This window comes from Gigantopelta aegis, chromosome 4, assembly GCF_016097555.1.
Source record: "Gigantopelta aegis isolate Gae_Host chromosome 4, Gae_host_genome, whole genome shotgun sequence".
NCBI lineage: Eukaryota > Metazoa > Mollusca > Gastropoda > Neomphalida > Peltospiridae > Gigantopelta > Gigantopelta aegis.
The window spans coordinates 82,886,422-82,900,183 of NC_054702.1; the positions used below are offsets into that span (position 1 = coordinate 82,886,422).

At 30.6% G+C, this 13,762-nt stretch overlaps 1 protein-coding gene across 2 annotated transcripts in view; it reads left to right on the forward strand.

The window, feature by feature from the left end:
• Positions 1-13,288, forward strand: part of LOC121371225 — a 48,536-nt gene extending 35,248 nt beyond the window's left edge. Inside the window, exons 9-10 of one of the 2 annotated variants that reach the window (XM_041496958.1) lie at positions 1,824-1,902; positions 5,055-13,288. The gene's annotated coding sequence lies outside the window, so the exon portion shown is untranslated. The remainder of the gene's footprint in view (positions 1-1,823; positions 1,903-5,054) is intronic. The other variant, XM_041496957.1, reaches the window with a different exon arrangement.
• Positions 13,289-13,762: the final 474 nt, after the last annotated feature.

Genomic DNA, 13,762 nt, shown 5'->3' on the forward strand with positions numbered 1-13,762 from the left:
TAATGATGATACTGAACACATACCAAGAGCACATTATTAAATATAGCATGTATACCGATAATATACATAGGGACAACAAATTAACTGCCATGAAATTTTCTACAATATATAGCTGTAAGAAATGATGCAAAATTTGAAGTGACTATGCTGCTCATATTATATACATGCATTTATGTGTATGTGCAATTTTTATTTATTAGTTTTGTGATAGAACAATCAGCTATATACAGAACTTTGTCTTATGGGGAGCATTAGACTAGCCTTGTTAGCTGATAAATCCTTCTGTTTTTAAAAGCAATAAACTGTTTTATTCCAACTTCAGTGTATAAAACGGCTCAGTGAAAGTTATGCAAGTAACGCAAGATACTGTGTACATACCACTTTGAGAATACAATTAATAACAGTCATTATTCTTAATTAATCTGATGATGTAATGTGTGTCTAGACTGCTGAAATGTCAACTTGCCTAATTGGCTTAATAGCCGTTTGGCATTGAGACAACATGTTTATTCAGCAGTTTTTCAACTTTGTTTTCAGCAATCTAGTTTTTGCAGGTTAATAAATTGTAATGTTTTTATGCAAAAAGTTTGTCTGCTTTCTATAATGAACTGGTTCTGGTTTATTCATGGTAAAATAAATTTGGACTGAGAAATTTGGCCAGTTTGAAAAGGAATCCAGTTTTGTCAGGATTTTGTTAGGCAGATCCCACTGCCATTTATATCACTACAACTAAAAGATGTTATTTACCATATTTTAATAATTAACATCAGAAATTAATGGTTCTGTGTTGCAATTTTGTAAACAACATGTGTATAGCATAATGATTGTTCAGATATTGTATTATATGTAAATCAAATTAAATGTATATATGACAGACCAATCGTATTTTTCAGACATATTCCTTCAGTACATCCAAAAAAATTCTACAATATTCTAACCAAGACCTAAGCTGTTTCAAACTATGTTTTTAAGAACATTATTTGTTTTATCTAATGTGGCTTTCTAATAGACTGTAGCACCACTGCTTTAAATATTTTTTATTAGAAGCTTTTTATTACTGGTAATCTGAGATATTGTATTTTATTGTAAAAAGTCATAAAATAAAATACATTTTGTATAGTTTCGTAATCAACCTCATTTACAGCTGCCAACAGTATGTACATGTAAGGCACACAAATATTGACAGGTTAGTAAAATCTGAACATCTATTGTAAATCCATTATTGACCACTGAGACATGTGGATCTAAAGTTTCACATCCGATTTCCTTAAAGTCATTCAGTATTAGCCTTTGATTATTGTTAACAAAAATAAATGTTGATACCAACCGTATTACACGAATGTATAAATTATGTTAATGTGATCCACCTTTTAATTTGTATTTACATCAAATTACTTGAACACTCATTTCTTTTACCACAGCTATTTTTAAAATTAAATTAAATGATTAAATTTATATTAACCAATTTCATGATTAAAGTATTATGGTTAATTTAGCATTCAGTTTAAGATGCTGCAATCAAATTTGTTTAAATAATAATATGATTTGTCATCTGCAAGCTATATCGCTGATCCTTGATGAGGTTGTGTCTAATGTGAAAGTTTACTCTGAATATACTTCAGAATAATGCCGTAAAATGTAACTAAATATTACCTGTTACCATTATGATTATTTCGGTCTTCATAATTTTCTAATTTTTGTGATAATACCTACTTTAGACTGGTTGAATGTACACTAAAATCTGTAATAGTATCCGTACTATTTTCATTGTAATTTATTTTCTTGTCTATATTCAATTGAAGTTCAAGCATGCTCTCATTTAGGGTATCCCTCAGCTACTTGGACTGTTTGTCCAGGACAGAAGTTAACAGTTTGTGGTCAGAGAGAAGTTGTTATTATAATGTCAGTAGTAGCTTTACTTTGCTTGCATTGGGTCAGTACTAGCTACTAGGGTATGAACTCAGCATTAATCCTGATGGCTTATCCACTGCAACATGTATAGGCTAGTACACCCTCAAAAGTGTGTGTTGCTTGACTTAAATATATTAACCTAACCTTGTTTTTAAGTTTAGTGAACAGATTCAGTAGTGGTTTAATTTCTCATCCAATCTGTTATTGCAACAGGCCAACTTTGATGAATGAAATGTCAATTGAATATTTGCATGTACATGATGTTATACTTAATTTAAAAAAAATAGAACATTCATTTATGCTACAAAATAGAGTGATAGTGATTGATAAAATAAAATACTGCTTTAAATTGTGGCTTAGTACCTTAGCATCATTTGGTTTTCTTCACTTGTTTTGTTTTCACCATATTTCGGAGCCCTGCGGTTTGATATCTTTCTTTATGTGCTTGCATGCATTATAATTTTGAAACAATGTTTGGAATGTAAAGTTTATTTTTGGGTGCATGTTGAATAAATGTAATGAAAGTAATTGCTAATAGGTACATTTGTAATAGTAACTTAGCAGGTTGGTTTTTTCACTCAAAAGGGAACAATTAAGCCATTTAAAAAAACATCTTCTTTTCTACTTCAAGAAATGCTATGATTGAATAGTCTTCATATATGTAAAAGTCATTAGATGATTGATCAAAGTTGTGAATTTGATTATTAAAGGGCCCTGGGTTTGTGGCTGATGAACGGTGAAGTTTACTAGATGTGTATAGAGAAATGCATTTAGACTAATAGCTACTAGACCATTTCCAATTAAATTTGGTTGAAAATTCCTTGATTCATGGAGAAAATATTTATTAATTTGGTCATTCTGACTCTTTCCCCCCCCCCCCCCCCCCGAAAAAATTAAAATTAAAATGTGTGCCATGCATTACACGAGTATGATATTTCACTTTTAGAACCTGTAAACTGTTGTTTAATTGAGGCAGTGTGGATTAATAATAAGTAGTACATTCTTGATCACTGGAATTAAGTAATTAAAATAAATTAATAACAGAGAATCTTACATGTGGAAAACACTGGGTTATCAACAAGGAATATTATACAGTTTGTTGAACAATTGTGGCTACATTGAACCATTTGACTTACATGTATTGAGTACACATTTCATCATCGAGTACAATATGTTACTTACTTTCTAGTTATATTTTCTTTGGTGCATTAATAATTAAGTTTACAGTTACATCATCTTTATGTTTACTCTTTATTTAAAGTCAGGCAACTACAAAGTGATTAGTATTTGTACGAGAAAATTAAATTGTTAAACATATACAAACAGCAAAATTATTTTTAAAGTTCCTAGTAAAATCTTAAAATGTTTAATATTCAAAGAAAATGATACACCTGCATAGTGTATACCTGTATAATTTCTTTATTATTCATATTAATTTTTTTAACAAGGACTGTATCAAAATGTTTCAAATGTAGCCAGAAGACACCGAAACAGTGTCCTTTTCCAAAATAACCTAAATTTGGTTATCAGTTAAACAGAGCGAAGACATTTTATTATGACTTTGCTTCCCAAAATGTTGTCATAAATTGGTCACATGTGTCGAACTCATCATATTTCTCTGTGTATCTTGGACTATGTGGATAATAATGATCATTTTTCACCTGATGAAGTTAAAAAACTCAAATCTAGGTTACTGAGGTATTACGTTTTCAGTGGTGGTGGTGTAGGTCTACATTAAGTTTACACTGTTAGCTCCATTTGTCACAAACTGTATGTCCTAGATTAAGGAACTTGGTTTATAGTTACATCTTTGAATGTTCATCTTAATGCATTTAAATAAATAAATAAATATATATATTTATATATGCCATGTCTAATTATTTTATAAGTGGAAGGGTTTTTTTTTTTTCAATGTTACTTGAGAAAGTATTTCTTTATTCACCATATCAGTTTGTGGTAGGTAGGACATTTAAGTCCATGAATTTTTATTTTATTGATAATGTATAATTCTACAGTTAAAAACATGTGGAGCTTTCCCTTTTATTGTTCTTATACGTGAAACAAATTTACATAGCTACATGTAATATATAGTCTAAACTGCCAGTACCCGGTATGTTTATTCCTATAGTTTAATTCTGCTGGTTGCCTTTTAGCATTGAACACATTGCTTTGCTGTCATTAATGACTATTTGATTACAATTATTGATTATCTAGCTCAATCCAGGGTTTTGAAATTCTCTATTTGGTTAAAAATAGCTTTTCAGTCAACCTTGGATTTGTTTTTACCATTTGTTGTGGAAATTTAATGATGCATATTAACTTCCTTCAGATGGTTAAATAAAACTAGGTAGCAATAACAAAATCTCAGTTATAAACTAATTACCGTCCTGCCATTATAGCGTTTCATTGAAGTTTTGGTAGATAATGGTCGGTCTGTGTTCTATAAAAAAATAAATGTAATTCTGTTTTCCTTAAAAACTAAAGTAATAGACTATGCGTACATCTGTCCTGATCGATACAACTAACATATGTTGGAGATGGTGTTTGGGATGGATGTGCTTGAACCTGCATTGGATATAAACAACATAAGTAGCATTTTGGTTTGATGGTTGGGTATGCCTACATTTATGCTATATATTTCCATAACTACGTTATCTTGGAAAGTATTCCTGTACCAAAAAAACTCTGTGTATTAAAAAATAAAAGAATATGCAACAGATGCTTGAGGCATAAATAATTAACTACTGAATAATTAATTCACTCACCCCAAATCTTCTGTGTGATACTTTCTGGTCTAAGTCTTAGATATTTTGTGATGTTGTCTCCTGAATTGTGATATAATCCATACCACATTTGCTTAAGGGATTTGATTCCAAATTGTTTAAGGAAAGCTAAGTCAATCAGTAATCAATTAAAACTTGATTTGCAACTTATATTTAATGTTTTAGAATTGTGTAGCAGTTTGCATAGCTTATCATGATGTGATACTGAACAAAATGTTTGCTGTAAGTATTTTATTGAGCTATAAATGGCAATTAAATATTATATCGTTTTCAAGCAATAGATGTAAAATACATTTATTGTGTTTAATGTAAATAACACTAATGGTTATTTAATTTTAATTTTTTTTTATTTTTTTTCAGAAACAGTTCAAAATCCAAAGCTGTATGATGCAACTGGAGTAGACAAGTTTGTTTTTGATGAAGAAAAAAACAATCTCTTTGTTTTACAAGTTTATTTCTTATTTAGAAACTCATTGTTTGTGGAATTTAGCATACATATCTTTTGTTATCCCAGCTCATTTGAAACCGAGTGTGTTTAGATTAATCTGTTATATAATATTTTGTTCATTATGGTATATAATTTGTTTTCATTTGTTACACAGGGAAAACGACTTATTCTGCTTTCTGTGTTAAGTGTCATAACTTTGCCATCCTAAGCCTGCAATATATGGTGCCAAATTTAATGGTTTATTTGCTATTCTGTAAAGTTTTTGTACATGAAGTTGCATTCACATGAGATTAGTGTATGACTGGTGTGTCCATATGATGGCAGCAATTTTATGCACAAAATGCAAGCCATTGTTTTTTTATGTTCTCAGGATTATCAATATTTCTTTCTTTTTTTTCCTTTTTTTTTTTAATGCAGCTATGCTGTATTGTTCTATTGATTTATAGTTTATGCTATTTGTGTATCAGGTCTTTTAACCTATATCATAATGGATGGCCTAATTCATGCAAAACATTTCACTGTCATTGATCAAGACAATCATTAGTGCATTAGCTTTATATGTGTGTTGCATTATTTGCAAACACATTGATCCAAAGTTTTACCTTCATTGAATTATGTCAGACTTGCACAGCTGTTGAAGATCACTGCTTTATTTTATGACAGAATTTTGAAGCATGCATAAATCTGATGGGTTTTTTTTATCAGGATTTTTGCCAGAGTGTATGAAAGGTAAAAGTATGTACCCTAAAGTTTAGGAAATTAATGCATACAATTTTATAATTTTGAGAAAGATTAAGAGAACTGATGTTTAAAATTTGACAAATTACATGAATTGCAGTATACAATATCAAAAGATTTAAAATCTATAGCCACCTTGGAGAGGCACTTAACGTCTTTTCTTTTTTTATTATTATTATTTTCTGTCAGAAAACCTGTTTATGTACCAGTAGTTTTCTTGAACAACAAAATAAGCAAAACCTGTATTCAGGTGAACATTCGTATGTTGAATTACGCCATCAATTTTAATGTAGGTTGAAGAGATTGTGTATATATATATATCGCTGTTCTTGTTGGGAGACTGAGCAAGCTTAAACCATGGTGCAGCATCAGTCATCGTTCATCATAGTCTTTCATCCATGATTTTAAGCTTGTTTTGAATTAACTATCATAGTGACTGTGAATATGTATTACACTTTTTAACAGAGCATAATGAGTTCAGAGATAGGTTTAGTGTGACCAAGGCTGTGAGATTTAGAAACTGAAATGTTTTCTTAAATTTTATATTGTATAAAGAGACCAATCACCATCTTTGATTAAATTGTGTTTGGTGGTGCTTGCATGTTTGTGTACCTCTTCATATCAAAATGGTTTTCTTTTCTTTTCTCTATCTTTTATTTTCTTCACATTTCAAAATGGTTACAAAATATCGTTGGGAAAATCTTTTTAAAAATTCACACAATCACTTGGCTATAGAGTATGGAACAGCTATTTGCCTCATAAGTAAACTATATGTAAAACATTAAAATTGGAGCTTTCAGTGTAATAATTTTATTATTATTATTCTTTTTGAATGTGCAGTGAAACCTGTCTAAACCAGACCCTGAACAAACTGAAACCGTCAAAACTGACCCAGTTTTATGGTCCCGAATTTTTTAAATTCTAAAACCGTGACCCTCTTAACACTGGGTCCTGTCCTGAAATAAATGTTAGCTCCCCAGAGTAATCCGGTTTAGACAGGTTTCACTGTATATGTATTAATGTCATCAGTTGGAAGAGTCTAATGTGTGTACTTGTGTATACATTTTTGTGTAATGAAATGTATATTGTGTCCAAATACTAAATATTATATTACGTTATGATTAAATAGTGAGGAAGCATAATAATGGGTGTAACGCAGGATTTATTGTTATTGAAAATCAATACTTTTAGGTTGTTTGTCTGATATTATTAATCTGTACTGTACTTCCTGTCCAACAGTTTGTTTGCTTGGAGAAAATTGGACAGTTCCTGTATTATCTAATGCACTGGTTTATCAACATGTTTTGGCATACATTAGCAGGCCGCACATGAGGTCCAAATTATAGGGCAAAGTCACTTCTCTCTCAGTCTTTGGGAGGGTGAAGTTTTTAACAGGTAGGACACTTGTTATTTTATAATTTCCACATCTTTATTTGTATGTTTAATTTATTCATAATTAAATTAAATTTTAATTAAAAAAATAACTGATTGGCTGTATACAAAATAAACAATAGAATTACTAAAGTTAGAACTTTTAGGACCAGACAGTTGTAGTCTGGGCTAGACAACCTGTTACATGATTTTGTGGTGCCAAAGTGTCACTTCGAACTCTCAGATATTTAACACTTAATTATTATCTATAAATAGGTGTTTCTCAAGTCTGAAGGTTTTCACCATTCTGACATTCATCCACGACTGTGTACAATACAAGTCATCACAATTTTCACAAGGTGACATCAATTTCGCATCATTGTCATTAATAAGCTGTCAAGCTGATTAAAGCAAAGTATTTGCTCACTTCACCCGCTCACATGAAGCCTGCATTAGTAATTAAGATTACTTAACAACTTAGAAACAAAATAACACACAAACATGTTTTATACTCACAATGAATGGGAATACAGGTGTTTTGGGTTATTATGGTTTTATTAATTTACACCCAAAAAAATCAGTTGTGCTTCACAAAAGCAGCCCTTCTTATAAATATTCGTGAAAATACCTTTTAATATGCCAGGAGGGGGTGGAGACCCATAACCACTTAAATATAATTGTATATATGTTTTCAAAGTGCTGGATGTGGTGGGTAGTTGGCTCAATCACCAATTATAATAGGCATGTCACCAACTGATCCCTTCTCGTCTTCTTCTCCTACTTGTTCAATTTCTATTAACCTAGATACCAATTTTCTCTTTCACATTCTAGTATTAGTGAAATCATTTAATTGTCAGCATGAAGGTTTGCGTATCTTCTTGAGTTTATGGCAGGTCCACCATAATTTTAAGCAGGAAATGTTTTTATACTGTATGCATTTACAACCCCCTCTGGGTTAATTCTTAAGCAAGCTTGCTATTACACAAGTTATTGTGATCTTGTAAAATGAATCAAAATGTTTTTAATGACATTCTGTCAGAAATACATGTATTTGTCTTTTATTTCTGTTTTACACTTATCATTTTGACTATGCAGTAATACAGTGTACAGAGAAAGGTATATAACCTACATCGATTTTTATAATGAACAAGCTGCATTGTGCCATTTTAATCGGTGAACACAGGCATGGCTGAAGATGTTCAGTTTAATTTTAACAATTCTCCAATTGTATGTACATACAATATTTAGCATGTTAAATTGTTGCTGGGTAAAATATTTTACAAATAAAAAAATGGGAATATTAAAATAACTTGGCTGGGGTTTTGGTGTTAAATATGTGGGTTCTGTTGGGATTCTGCAGTTTAGTGGTAAAAGAAAAATCAGTGATTAGTACATGCATGTAGTTTTGGCTTTATTAAAAAAGTACTTATTTTGTGAAGAAGCAAATTTTAATTAACATTTCATTGCATTATAACTGTTCTGAATTGGGTTTTGTATGTATTTCTATCTTCTCACACTTTGCCTACTTTAAATACAGAAACTATACAATTTGGTATGACAACCATTGATCAGATGTTCTTAATTTCATTATTGAGCTCACTAAATCTGTATCTTAATCATATTTCCTATAATTTCCTACAAGGTACGGAAAATATTAAAATGTGAAAAGAGAAATTTATATTTATCATATTTGTGCTAATGATTTAACACTTAATCTACTATGAAATTATCCTACTGATATATTTTATTATCCATGTGGTTTAAAATAAACAGTGCCATAAATTTTATGTAATTACACATGCTACGATGCTTACACATGACTGTGATGTTGAACTTATACATACATACATACATAGGCTTTGAAGCATGGCTGTGACTTTGTCTGTGGAATACATGATGTTGAAATCTGAGAGCTTTTATTGTTTTGTCTTTTGTAGATACATGTTCTGAGAATGAGAATTCACTTCTGGAAATTGGTCAAAAATTATTTTAAAGTAATTCATGATTATTTTGTAACATTTCATTGAGTAATGTCTAATGTATATGCCATGAAGTATGATCACTTTCCTGACATAATCATTTGTCAACACAACCACAGCTTGTAATATTAAAAAACATACATACAGTATTGCATTCTAAATGTTTCTTTTACCTTGTCAACAACGGTTTTTACATCTATGAATATTTCATTTTTGATGGTGCATTTAACAAAAAACCCAATTTGCACTAAGACTGGATTGAATGAATTGAGTATGTCTGAAATAGATAAATAGATTAGCATGTCACTTTGAGTAAATTAATTAGAAGTTTAATTTCTTTTTCAACACACTGCCATCCTATTAGAATCCAGCTTTTGTGTTTCTAATTATACAAAAGAATACCCATAGCTGCTGGTCTTACTGTCTGTGTTCATTTGGCTGTTCCGAACTTTAGTAGCATTAGCACTGTATGTTATATATATATTATGAACATCAATATGAACTTAAATCTTATGTATGATTTTCTCCATTCTGCTGAACTCTTGAGTATGATATATTACTCTTAGTATCTGATAAGCCAGTACACCATACTTTGTTGTTAGTAACCAATATTTTTTCTTTTGGTAAACTTTTTACTGTTATTTTATGTTAATTATTATTTAGAACAAAGAAACCTGTTTACTAGTAATTTTATTTTTAACAAATGCATATTAAGTACATTGTAATGATTTACAGTATTTTTGGCATCTAGACAGTACTACTTTCTCGCAAATTGCTTAAAATACGAGAAAAGATGGATAGTGATACAAAAAAAAAATATCCAGCTTAGTGCTGTCCAGTCCAGCACCTGTTGTCAGTCCAGTTTAGATATATATTTATGTTGTTTATTCTTTACAGTTCATTTATCATTTACCTTTTAAAATAGTGTGCATAATATATTAAGAAAGCTCATTTTATAGGTTCAAGATGTGCATGTGTTAAAGAGACTGTCCTGAGTTTGCTGCCATTGTAAGATGTTTCCAACTAATAAAATCTTGTCCCAACTAAAATTACATAGTAATTATAGTTTCTTGTTTAAAATATCAGTGTCTGCTTATTCAACACATTTTTTACCATTCTAATGTCTGTAAGTACCCAAAGTGGATTGATTTTCCAGTAATTTTGTATAACAATATATATAAGGAAATAAAATGAAGTTTGACCTAGTACAAATGTTAGTACGGTCAGAAACACAGTTAATATATATTCCGTTAGTAATTTATGCAGGAAAAACATGTTTAAAATGCAATTTTAATCAATAAAATGTCGGTTAGTCGGCAACATCTTAACAATGGTAACAAACTCGGGACAGTCCCTTTAAAATTAAAACCAAAATAACGTCTTACATATTATTTTTGAAAAGCATTTAGTATCATACATATTTCATACTTTGATGAATCTGAAACAGATTGAGTACCATACAATATCACCGTCATGTATTTCATATTTTTCAATAAATTGGTTGTGGTTTACGTTTCCAGTTCGTACACTGAACTGGTACATGTCTTCAGTTACACAACTTTCTTTTTAAATGAAATTATGTTTAGCAAATTTTGTTGAGATTTGTTGATTATAACTATCCTAATCTATTTCTCACCTTGTAAGAAACAATTTTGGCAGTTGCTGATCTTTATCAAAACAGTTATGTTTAAACAGTATTAATGTTTTGAAACTTTGAGATTGATCAGTAGACAAAGACATATGAAAACATTAAGAGTCTAGACTCAAGACTTTATTGATGTCTTGTGATTTTAACTTAATGGAAAGGCCTACATATTGCATGGGTGTGTCATTATTAAGGGGACTATCCTGAGTTTGTAGTCATTTTAAAAGGTTTTCAGCAAATGTTTTTTTTATATGATTAAAATTTCAATTTACTCATATTTTCTTGCTTAGAATATAAATATCTCTGTAACCAGTTGCATTTCTGGATATGGTAATGTTTTGTATTATTTCAATATAAATTTTTTGTCTAAAATAATTTTGTACGTACAAATTTATTATTTCTTCCAAAAGGCAAATGAAATTTGAAATAATTCAGACAAGATCATTTCAAATGTATTTATCCATATAATGTTTTATCAAGGTTTAAGCTGTTGCTTGCCAATCACCAAATATGAATTTTTAAAGTTTAATTTGGAAACTATATTTCATTACTAACTCGCTAAAAAGCAAATTTGAAGATTGTTGTTTATAGATGTACCATCATTTTTGCTGTTTGGCTAAATCAAACTTGACAGATTTTCTTAGCAAATTCGCCAAATTGCTAATATTTTATAGGCATCAGCCTAAACCCTGCTTTGTATTTAAAACATGTTATGGTAAGATAGTGTTTAAAAAAACCCACCTGAAAAAAAGCAGGATGTGTGTTTATTTGTTAGGGGTAACAAACACAATCTTATTGGTGGCTGAAAACTCTGGATAGTCCTTTTAAACATTTGAGTCTATAGTCTGCCCACAGGGAACGCCTTTTTTCATACTATGGAATTTACTACAATTTATTTATTTCTCATACGATTGATTTGTAAATTGCACACAAAAATAGTATTTATTTGTTATTTCCAAAACACTTTTATGTTTCTTCTTACTTCAAACCAAACTGGAATTATTTCCAAAAAACATTGTTATAGAATGATGGGATGGACTATAGATTTGAAAGCTTTATACATATGGTCTATGTTAAAGCTGCAATTTATCATAAAATAGTTCGCTAATAAGAACACAACCACTGTTTTAACATATTTATGTTGTTGCTATTGGTCGATATTATCAACTGCCACCTACCAGAAATATCTGGGTCTTCTCTTTTTTTTCTTTCTTTTTTTTTTAACCTAGATTGGGGATTGCAGCATATTTGAAATTAACACAGACTTTCTTATTTTTTTTTTGGGGGGGGGGGGGGGTTCTTAAATACAGCAATTAAACTTGATTTTGCATATTTAAGATCTCATAATTTCTCCCATTTGTTTTTAAATACATGCCCAACTTTGACAAGTCTTATTATGGTATGACATTGTCCATGGTGTATGTTTGTCCGTCTGTTAAGTTTCCTTGTTCGAGACATATCTTCCTTACCAAACTTGGCATGGCGGCATGTGTACCATAAGTAGGTACTGTGACCTACTTTTTATGGATTACTGCACATTAAAAGAAATCCTTGTCCGAGGCATATCTTCGTTATCAATTTATATAGGATCATCAAACCTTGCATGTAAGTACAACTTGGAATGATGGTGTGTCACCCACCGCAACTTGGGCAACTATGTTCTACCTTTCACAGAAATCCTTGTCCGGGTCATATCTTCCTTATCAGTTGGTGTAAGACATCAAATTTGGCATGGCAGCATGTGTACCATAAGTAGGTACTGTGACCTACTTTTTATGGATAACTGCACATCAAAAGAAATCATTGTCTGGGCCACATTTTCCTTATCAATTCATATAGGATGATTAAACTTTCCATACAAGTACAACTGGTGTGTGCTTCACTAATCAAACTATGATGAGCTTATCATGTACTTCACTACTACTCTTGGTTTGGTATGATATAGTAGCAACATTTTAGTCAGTTGCTAATCAAACTTGTATATATTTTACTGACTGAAATATTTGCTTATAGAAATTTCATGACAACATAAATATTTCCTATTTTAAATTTAAATGGGTTATACAAAAAAAAAGAGAGCAAACATTTTATGTAGGTGGCAATGAGATACTATCCACTTTGCAAACTTTTCAGTGCAATCTTCTTAACAATACCATATTTTGTTAAAAGGACAAAATTGTATGTTGTTCTTGCTTTCAGTATGGTAATCAGTAGTTTAATTGTGGTTTACATTTGTAAAAAATAGAAATAAGAATTTCTGTTTAGAAGAAAAGAAGTACTTTTTTGATATGCAGTGTGATCTATAAGAAGACATGCATTGTACCCTATATTCTAGCCACAAAATTGTGTTTCAATGCCCTATTCTGTCTCAACAATGCATCAGTTCAATAAATAGCTGCAATGGCACTAAATATTTCTGGAGTTGGTTTGCTTATTAGTAGAATGTGTGCACCAGTGCGATAAATTTTTCATCCATCCAGTATGTGCGGTTTGTTTTGTCCTGTCTGTGGAAATGTTTATTTAGAAATTGGTACATTTTTGTTTCAGGTATACAAGCTTCTAGTATGTGGGTAATTTTACACCTATCCAGTATATGTTTTATCCAGTCTTTGAAAATGTTTATTTAGAAATCTTTACTTTGTTTTAGGTATAAAAATGTCTTTATTAGTGGGAGAGATGGCTCATAGCTCAGTGGTAAAGCGCTCGCTCGATTCACGATTGTTCTAGGATCAATCCGTCAGTGGGCCATATCTTGTTCCAGCCAGTGCACCACGACTGGTATATTAAAGTCTGTGGTATGTGCTATCCTGTCTTGTGAAATGGTGTATATAAAAGATCCCTTGCTACTATGGAAAAATGTAGTGTATATGTCAAAATTACCAAATGT